The sequence below is a fragment of the Pogonomyrmex barbatus genome, unplaced genomic scaffold (assembly GCF_055798465.1).
Source record: "Pogonomyrmex barbatus isolate J1 unplaced genomic scaffold, ASM5579846v1 scaffold1, whole genome shotgun sequence".
In the NCBI taxonomy this organism is placed as follows: Eukaryota; Metazoa; Arthropoda; class Insecta; order Hymenoptera; family Formicidae; genus Pogonomyrmex; species Pogonomyrmex barbatus.
In genome coordinates, this window is record NW_028297098.1 from 23,102,741 (window position 1) to 23,113,819 (window position 11,079).

Below are 11,079 nucleotides of genomic sequence, written 5' to 3' on the forward strand. Positions count from 1 at the left end.
CTCCATTTCTATTATAAGGGGGGGGGTGTCACGTCTGTCGCGTCAGAATAAACGAATAAATTAATAATTTTATGCCCTATGGTAAAAATGTTACTCTTTTCAAATTTATAGAGATAACTTTTGTATAGCACGGAACAAGGAATAGACGTGATACGTCCCTAGGCCACCGCGAGCCCCACCAGGGCAACTCTCTGGCCTCCCACGCGAGCGCCGCACTCCCACCGCCAGCGCTTCCCACATTGGGCGCGCACCCCACCATAGCGTCGCCGCAGTTTCGAGCCGCCGAATCGAAGCACATCAGTGCACGGCCGACTGCGTTCAGTTCATCCCGCGAATACGACTGGAGAGGACCTCCAGTCCGTGAACTCCCTCTTCCAATTCAATTTCTAGTGTTAAGAGAAATCAATTCCAATTCTAGTAGTAGGAAATAACTTCAAACTAATTCCAATTCTAGTGCTAAGAGAATAATTTCGAATCAATTCCAATTCTAAGTGTTAACTCAAATCAATTCCAATTCTAGTGTTAAGAAATAAATTCGAATCAATTCAATTTTATTAACATCATTCAATTTAAACTTAACTGTAAAAGCGTTTACAATTTAATCAATCTCTGTATTAATCTTGTATCTGAATATTCTACAATATATATATATATAAGTGAAAAGTGATCAGTGTTAAATAATTAATAAATCCAAACCCTTCCACCCCTCCTAGCGAAACGTACAATCGACAGAGTTCGCGAGGTAGAGTGACCACGCGAAATTCAATCAAACGCAAGCGTCCAGGGAGGCCGTGCTTGGTCTCTTGGTTAGCAGGTTGTGCGTCCACCCGCACTACCCCCAAGAGAGGTATCGCTTCTCACGCATTTTTAAACCGTCAAATTACGAAATATCTGATAACCTGTCCCGCCTCTTGGCTAGCAAGTTGTGCGTCCACCCGCACTACTCTCCACAGAGGGTTACAGATTGTCATCGCGTTAGAAAGTTCAATTTAATACTCGTAACTTGTAAGGGAAGTAGTATTTTCCCTTCATGGTCACTCCCGATGCCTAAGAATCGTAAAAACCGTGCCGGACGTCAGCGTGCAATTCGCCGCGCCTTATACGAAATTAAATCCGCGCTCACCGGTGATTTGAGTGAACTGCTCGGGTGTGAAGAAACCTACCAGCCGGAATACGAAGCGTATTTCGAGAACAGCCTGTGGGCTCCAAGTCCTCCGAATCCAGCAACGCCGCATCCTAGTGTGCATCCCGAGACCCGCCAGGCCGACAACGAGAATCGGAAGCCCGAATCCAGGAACCGGGCCAACGAAAGGTAAGTGAATTTTCATTTCTTGTTCGTGAAACGCGTTATGTGCAGAGGACGATCGGAAAGCTCGCGTCAGGAAAGAACACATCCAGCCGCCGTCTTTAACGACCAAATAAGTATCTCTCGGTGTGTAGTCGAATTCGGTTATGGTCTTGTCGGTATAGCTACCGATACAAATTCCGCCAGTCTTATATGCCTAGAGTGTAAATCCCAGTATAATTTCGATCAACAATTCACCGCTATCTTAAGACATTATATTAACGTTGGGACTACTCGAGAAGAAAGGCTTTGCAATTCTTGCGGCACTGGATTGGCTATTTGGCGCGAGGTAACCGACTGCGATCCCTGCTCCGAGGCATTCGTGGCATTTCTGGAATATTTACGCGAAGAAAGTACTTCTTTTTACGATTTACCGAATCCTACCATCATTGACGTAGACGCAGAGATAGGACCGCATGATATCGTCTTTTCCAGGAGACTATCGACTTTTCTATACGGATTATACAACCGCAATTTATATCAGTAATCCGGTCAAGTTATTTTGCAAAAAAACCAATACGCAGCCCAGTGCGAGCAGACTCGCTCCACGCGTAGCACGTCTCGCCTGCGACGTAACACCTGAGTGCCGGAAGAAGACGCAGCAATCACAACTCTCTCGAGATGTCCTGGAATCTGGAAGGAAAAAAGGACACGAATTGAGAGCCAGTCGCGCTATTCAGCAGGAACACCCGATAGAACAGCCAGCGAGCATATCAGCGACACCGGAGAAGGCACCGATCTACCGCAACAGGCGAGCAAACGCTACAACATGCAAATTGCGACCGTAATTCATAGAACATTAAAAGCGAGCGCAATAGTTATTAAGCAAAGCGATAAAATAAATGTTGAACGAAGACATCAATCGAACAACCGTCGAGAAAAACGCGTCGTAGTTATATAGCGATACAAGCCGCCGTGCGTTTATTATTAGTCCGAGCCCTTCGAGCCCTACACAGGCGGAAAATACAAGAGATCCACGCGATAACGTGCGTCGTTATTTAAATGACTATTATTCCGATGATAGCTTAGAGAGCCAAACGGAGTTACATCCGAATATTGTAATTGAACGCTTGTTCTCGCTCAGCGACATTGATAACAGTTTACTGCCAAATAATGAGAGACACGACGACGATTTACTACGCCGACAGACGCAAGATCTGACATAAGTGATGATACGAAGCAATCGCGGAGAATTTTCGCTGACATCCTACGACGAGCAGCGTATTCGATCCGACCGAATTCCATACCGCTTCGCGAGACGCAAGCCAGATAGAAATGGCAAATCAGCCGTCAAGCACGCCGTTACGACCGATCGCAGAAGAGAGACGTGTAACTGATATAGAATTAGTGGACGAAGCAAAGCAAATGAGAGCCACTTTAAATCAGTCACACTGGAAAACCGATTCAGAAACCTCGCGCGACTCGCGAGACATGATGCTAACAGAAATACTGGAATGCGAGCGTTACAAAATTGTATGAGCCAGCTAGAGATGACAAATTATAATCGGGATACAGACGCGGGAATTAATGAATCGAGAGACATTACGGTACGATGAACGACATCCGGAACTCGCGAGATCCCGTAAACGTGTACATGCAATTAAAAGAAGCTCGCGACATGATTCCGGAATTCGACGTTTCACACAAACTGCCAGAATTTTTAAGCGCGGCAATGTATGCCATGAAAAACACAAATCCGAGAAAGGAAAGCACGTTATTAGAAGCAATATTATGCACAAAATTGAAAGGAAGAGCTATGACCGATTTCCAAACGCGAGATATACGTGACTTTGCACAATTAAAGCGAGAGCTGGAAGTGTGTTATCTCAGCAAAAAGAGCACCACACATTTGCAACTAGAATTTAATACATTGAAACAAAAGCCGGGAGAATCGGCAAGAACATTCGGATTACGCACAGATAAATTAGTCAAATGGAATTATATGAATCCATGATTGAAGGGCGACAAGACAAAACAGAATCGAAGAGAGCGATCTTAGAAATTATACAACAACAAGTTTTATATAATATTTCAGCTAGGATTGCAAGATATAAGACGATATAAAGTTGTTAGTGCGTGCGCAACACTACACGACATTGCAAGACGCCATAGCCGACGCGAGCGCGGAGGAAAAATTCAAGGGATCAACGGGGAATTTTGCATGTTCGAAAGCGAATATATCCCACCCACTCGCCCGCGAGAATAGATTGCCGTAATGTCATAATTGCGGAAAAACGGGGCACTATGACCGAGATTGCCGAACGAATAAATACACGAGTTGATTCCCTCTATCACAACCAGACAGACAGCCGCATATAAACACAATGAGTAAATACTGCACTGCAAGAAAGCAGGACATAATCGTGCAGAATGCTGGATACTTCACAGTAAAACCGAAAAAGGCACCCGCCAATTCAAAAGTAGTAATGCAAATAATAATGCGAATAAAACATGAATAAATACTATGATAAAGACGAAGCGAGATAAACCACGAAGAGAAAGCGCTGACTCAGCGTCAAGCAGCAGTAGCGGTGAAGAAAGCGACAGACCGAAGGCCAGGATTACAGCCGGGAAGTATCAAGTTGCACAAGTAACGCGAAGAGAAGCGCAACGGGCCAGAATTGGTAACACTACCAATAAAAGAAATAAAAAAGGGTAAGACAATTTTTCTGTTAGACACCGGTGCTACTCTTACCTTAATGAAAATTAAAAATTTCAAAAGCGAAACTCCGGTGCGTGAGAAACGCATTGCGTGACGGGACATAAGATCCACACGCTAGGAAAGGTGAAACTGACAATAAAATTAGGAAAGGAAGAAATTCGCCACTCAGTATACGTGGTGAGAGATGGTTTCCTTATGGATTACGAAGGAATTAATTTTCTAGCCAAACAAAAGGCAAGATCACGGAAAAAAGATACTGAGTATCGGCAAAACAAATCTAAAATTGCAATCATACCAAAAGGTACTGCTGAAACCACGTAGCGAAACAATAATTGAAGCATTTACTAATAGAAATCAAGTGGGTATAATAAGGCAAGAACAACCGAGGCCAGGAGTATTTATCGAATGCTATCTGGTGGACCCCAAGGAATTCACCTGTCCGATAAGTATAATAAATACGACAGAAGAACCCATGAAAATAAGCTCACCGATGGTAAACTTAGAAGAGATAGAGACACAGAGCGCTGAAATGCTCAATACGTGAAAAAGGACACCGAGACTATAAGCGAAAGAAGAAAACGAGTGCGAGAACAATTACGCACAAATCACCTTAACATTGAAGAAAAAGAAACGCTGGAGCAAATATGTAATGACTACGGTGGTATATTTCATTTGGTAGGTGACTCACTTTCACACGACCGCGGTGCAACATGAGATCACCACGCACACGTATAGCGCGGTCAACGTCCGACCTGCCCGAGAAGCATAAGGCGAAGGCGAATAAGCAGATAACGAAAATGTTCGAGGAAAAAATTATTCGACCAAGCACAAGTCAGTGGAACGCACCAATATTGGTCATTCCAAAAAAGGCCGATGCGTCCGGAATATCTAAACTACGCATTGTCGTAGATTTTCGGAAACTAAATAATTTAACAATAGGAGACTCGTTTCCGTTACCGAATATCACGGACATTCTCGACTAGCTCGGGAATGCGAAATACTTCTCGACGCTAGACCTCGCGTTGGGTTACCATCAAATAGTAATGCACGACAAAGATAAAAACAAAACGGCTTTCTCCACGCCGTACGGGCATCACGAATTTAATCGAATACCTTTCGGGTTAAAAAATGCGCCCGCCACGTTTCAGCAATTAATGAATTCGGTGTTAGCGGGAGTACAGGGCATAAGATGTATATTTAGACGACATCGTCGTATACGGACTAAACTAAAGGAGCATAATAAGCGACTAATCGAAGTGTTCCAAAAATTGAGAAACTCATAATCTCAAACTACAGCCGAGCAAATGCGAATTTCTAAGAAAAGAGGTGACATATTTAGGTCACATTATTTCGGAAAACGGTATCCCGGATCTATCAAAAATAATAAGCTGTAACAAACTTTCCAAGAAAGTGAGGGATGTACAGTCCTTCATAGGATTAGCTGAATATTATAGATTTATCGAAAATTTTTCGAAGATCGCAAAACCGCTAACGAAATTAACTAGAAAAGATGAAAAATTTAATTAAACGGCAGAACAACAAAACGCATTTGAAACATTAAAGGAGAGGCTGACGATCGCGCCAGTTCTGAGTTACCCCGACTTTTATAAATCAATTTATATTAACAATAGACACATCTGGTTATGCTATCGGAGCGGTATTATCGCAAGAGTCAGTGGGCCAAGACCGACCAATTGTTTACACGAGCAGAATTCTAAATAAAGGGGAACAGAATTACAATACGACGGAAAAAGAATTTCTAGCCATAGTATAGACAGCCAAATATTTTCGACCGTATCTATACGGAACAAAATTCCAAATAGTTACGGATCACAAGCCATTGATCTGGTTATTTGGCATAACAGATTTCGGGCTCGCGGTTAATTAAATGGAGACTCAAATTGGAGGAATATGACTATGAAGTAGTGCATAAAGCCGGCAAAGGCAATATAAACGCTGACGCGCTTAGCAGAAATCCGATTACGCGCGACATAGATAAACAGCGTCGAGCGTGACAAGGAAGAGCGCGAATACAGCAAAGAAGAGAAGAAGCAAATAATATACGAATATCATAATGCTCCCCTCGGGGGACATCAAGGTACTATACGTACAATAAACAGAATAAAATTAATACACAATTAGCATGGACTAACAAGAAACGTGGAAGATTACATCGCAAAATGTGAGTATTGCCAGAAGAATAAGTTAAGTAGAAAAATTAAAATGCCTCTAATACTAACAGAAACGACTAAGAGAAACCGTTCGAAAAATGCGCCCTGGACATCGTGAGACCACTCACGGTCACCACGCAAGAAAATAAATATCTGTTAACATTTCAGAATGATCTAACAATATTCAGCAAAGCAATACCGATACCAGGAAGCAAAAACAATCGCCAAAGCATTTACTACAAAGATAAGCTGTGAATTCGGAATATCAGAAAATATTAACGGATCAAGGTACGAATTTCGTCAGCGAGATGTTTAAGAATGTATGCACCCTCTTAAAAATAACAAAAATTCAAACTATCGCATACCACTCAGAAAGTAATGGAGCTCTAGAGAGATCATATAGAATAGCCGAATATTTGAGACATTACACAGATGAAGACCAAACTAATTGGGATGAATGGATTCCATACACGATGTTTACTTACAACACGACACGCATACTGCGACGGAGTATACACTGTTCGAACTACTGTACGGGCAAGCCTACGGCACTAATGGCACCGCCGAAACCGTATTACACATACGATAACTACGCAAGAGTTGAAGGAATGACTCCGAGCCACACAGAAACTGGCGAAGAAACACATCCGCGAGGCAAAACAAAAACTATGCCGACAAAATGTTAACAACAAAACCTTCAAAGTGGGTGATAAAGTCCTCCTGCATGACGAAGCAGTGCGTCGAGGACGGATAAAGAAATTAGAAGCACCATGGATAGGTCCGTACCAAGTAATCGAAAAAATTTCAGATGTGAATTATAAAATCAAACTAAAACAAAGAGTCGTGACGATACACGCGAACTGACTCAAACTATTTGTCGAAAATTAGAAAACGGACGCGCACGACGAAACACTCGCGAGGAAAAGCATTAATAAAGCATTAGTAAAAGCAAAAATTATATATATATTAATAGTAATAAGGTTAATAAATAAAAATTGAAAACATATCAATTGCGGCGCAGCACGCGAACAATTTGCCGCCCAGTAACGGCACAAACGGATTCCCCGGATCTGTAGGGGATCACGAGGGAATCTCGCCTCGATCCACGTTCGCGTCTCTTCGGCCACGTGCTAGGCCACTACCCATGAGACGCGAACGCACTCATGCCACACTACAGAGATGAACTCCCCCTCGCACATTGCATACCGCATAATGACCGTTTCTTTAATTAACTTTAATTAACTACTGGCGCACTTTAGGAAACTTTCGAGACTTTCGAGAACTGGATTGCGCAGCTACGGACAATGTCAGACTGAATTAAATAATTTACTATATGCACTCCGCAGAAAAAAATGCACGGGTAGGATTCACCGAAAAGCAATCCAAATTTCGGTGCTCTTCGCAGGACGCTCCGCACGCAGGGGAATACAGATAACACGATTCCCGGCGTACGGATGACAAAAAACTGTTTCGTTTCGAGGAACGCAGACCGAAATTATAATAAACCATGCTGTACTATGCAAAGGAAAAGAGAAGAGAGAGAAGAGAAGGAAAAATGCACAAGCGACACACACAAAAGGGAGAGATAATGAAATACGCTTATCTTAATGTTACGATGGCAACACTCCCACATGTCCGATGCGAAAGCTATTAGTGAACTGGCGTGAACCAAACAACATAAGAAAAACTAAATAGAATAAGGAAGTGTAATATGATTCCCGAACTTTTCAGAATAATGGCCATACAAAGGCACTTATGCAGCGTCGAGGCGAACGCCGCACCGTCATACGTACTGAAAAAATTTCAAAACACGCTAGGCATCTATTTCGAAGAAACAAGATCGATGAACCAGGTGCAAACGACCTGGAAATTAATAATTAAACTGGATATCAACGCGTTAGAAAAAAGAACGCAACAGATGGAAAAATATTAGGTGTACAAAAAAGTTCTGAGTTTTTTTTTTGTAAAATTCAATCTTTATTCAAAAACAAACAAAAAAATATTAATCAGCGAAATATTTCCCATTTGCATCAACGATCTTTTGCCATCTTTCGGGTAGCTTGCGAATTCCTTGACGATAGAAGCTCACCGGCTTCGAAGCGATAAAGTCATCAATGCATTTTCGTATCTCTTCAAATCTCACGAAATGTGTATCAGCCAAATGATGCTGCAGCGACCAGAATAGGTAGTCGGAAGGCGCCATGTCTGGGCTATACGCCGCGTGCGGGAAAAGTTCCCAGCCTAACGCAAAGATATGGTCCTGAGTCGCTTTCGCAACATGTGGTCGAGCATTGTCATGAAGCAAGATCATTTTACGTCCTTGGCCAGTAAATGGCCTCTTTTCTTCTAATGCATCGCTTAAATTGGTCAATTGTTGTTGGTAGCGGTCTGCTGTGATTGTTTCACCCGGTTGTAACAACTCATAATACAACACACCTTTCCAATCCCACCAGATACAGAGCAAAACATGGATATTGGGCTTTGGCGTCGATGTTGAAAGGTCAACCCATGATTTTCTACGTTTAGGATTAAAGAATCCACTTTTCATCGCCTATAATGATTTTATGCAGAAAATCTTTTTTCCGGAACTTTGAAAGCAAAGTGAGTGCAGTGTCACGCCGACGATTTTTGTTGTCTTCGGACAATTCATGCGGAAACCCATCTGCCTTCCTTCCGAACCTTTCCCATCGTATGTAAACGTATGGAAATAGTTTGCTGCGTAACACCAAGCTGTTCTGCAAGCTCCTTTTCAGTTTGCGCAGAGTTTATATCCAGCAGTGCTTGCAATTCGTCCATTTCAATCTTTTGAGGGCGTCCAGCACGCGTTCATCTTCATGACTGAAATTTCCTTGGCGAAATTTTTGATACCATCTTTTACATGTATGACTTACAGCGTTCTCTCCACATGCAGCACAAATCATTGCAGTGGCTTCAGCAGCATTTTTCTTCAGATGAAACGCGAAGTGGATGGAAAATCGAATATGCTCTTTTGTTATTGCCATCGTGAACACTACTGATTTTTTAGGTTATGTGCATCAAACGCCAAATCATATGGCATTTTAGAAGGCCAAATGTCAACGCTTTAAAACCAAAAGGCGGGGGCAAAAGGGCGGGAAGATATATAAAATTTAAATTATTATTTCGGTTGTATGAAATCTAAAGCTCAGAACTTTTTTGTACACCTGGATCAAACCAGCGACCGATGCAAGAGCATCATTGGATCCGTCCAGTTTATTTGTTCAAACATAATGCAAATAATACAAAAGGACAATGTAAAAGTAACACAGTTGTTAACGCGACTGAGAACTATCTACTATCTACTACACTAGAGACGGCAAACGAGGATTGATAAATGTGATTGGTGCGATAAGCAAAACGTTATTCGGCATCATGAATGCCGAGGATGAGGAGCACCTCAATGAGCAAATACAAATGCTGCAAGAAGACCAACAGACTTTACAACACGCGACGAAAATTCAGATCAAAATTATCAACGCTACAATAAGGCACATGGATGCATTGGAAAAAACGGTTAATTACAATGAAAATATACTGCGGAATGTCACGGCACGGATGGAATTGCAGCTTGCGAAATATACGCAACGCGAGGACATGGACGAAAACTTACTAATACTACAGACAATAATGACAGACCTTACAAAAGATGTAGAAAACATAATCGATTATTTATCACTGACTAAAAACGGGATAGTACACGCGCGGCTATTACCGTCGAAAACAATTATAACAGAGAAGCAGCGACTTAATTGACCGAAGATCATTTTCCATTTACGATACGAGTGGAAAACTGGCGTACGATCGAAAAATATATAACAATAAGCGCGTATTATAATAAACCGGACATTTACATGATTATTCGTTTCCCGGTAATCGCGTTTCCAACATTTAAACTAATAAGAACTGTATTATTACCGGTACGCAACCACGATACTTTTACATTCATAAAAATTCACCACCTGATAGTAGTGATAGATAAAGAAAATCATCACTATATATTGCCAGACGAAGACGAACTACAAACATGTATACAAGACGGACAACTGTACACATGCGAACGAGATTTCCCTATCATATCTATCATATTAACACAAACGCACCATGCGAGGTGCAAGTCTATGTAAACGCGCCAGGTCAACTCAATAATTACGATGCGTAACGTAGCCCAAGGATTCTGATTAACCCGAGAATTGAAATATGTAATTAAAATATGAATTAAAAATAATAAAGGATAATGCACGAACGCGCCGATTGCAACCGACGTGCAATTCAGTAAGGACGCTGACTCCGACAACACGTGTCGAAACGCTGACGCACCAAACAACGTTTCGACACGAGGACGTGCCGAGACTGCGTAACAGCGGACCGATAAAAGAACGATGAGAGTATCAGGCGCGGGCTTGGAATCAGAGGCGCGGATGCACGAGGACCGACGCATAGGATCGTGAGGAAGTATGAAACGATAGTAGTGGGGTCTCGAAATTAGCGAACATCCAAGTCGGTTAAAATAAAGTGGTTTATTGAAAACTAATGAGTGGTTGTGACCTTCCCCTTTCCCCCTTCTGACACGCACTCTCGTGTTGCATCTGGAGAGGCACAACAAAGGATTATGATCGACTGTCAGAGAATTTTGGGATTTTTCGAGGGTTTTTCGAGAAGCTTGCGGGATCATCCGATCAATTTCGTCCTATCAGCGATTGACACGACGAATCATGTGATTTTCAGCTAATCGATAGCACACACACACACACACACACACACACACACACACACACACACACACACACACGTTTCGTCAATTGCGCAACAACTCCGCCCTTGAAGGATGGCTGATAAGTATAATTACTTCTATGTGATAGATATCGACGGGCTGGCGCCATCGA

The 11,079-nt window shown here is 42.2% G+C and overlaps 1 protein-coding gene and 1 pseudogene across 2 annotated transcripts in view; one reads left to right on the plus strand and one right to left on the minus strand.

Annotated features, from left to right (window-relative positions):
- Positions 1 to 11,079, minus strand: part of LOC105433660 (solute carrier family 35 member F5) — a 152,600-nt gene that overhangs the window by 122,901 nt on the left and 18,620 nt on the right. The window lies entirely within an intron of this gene.
- Positions 2,898 to 3,800, plus strand: LOC148938272 (uncharacterized; annotated as a pseudogene).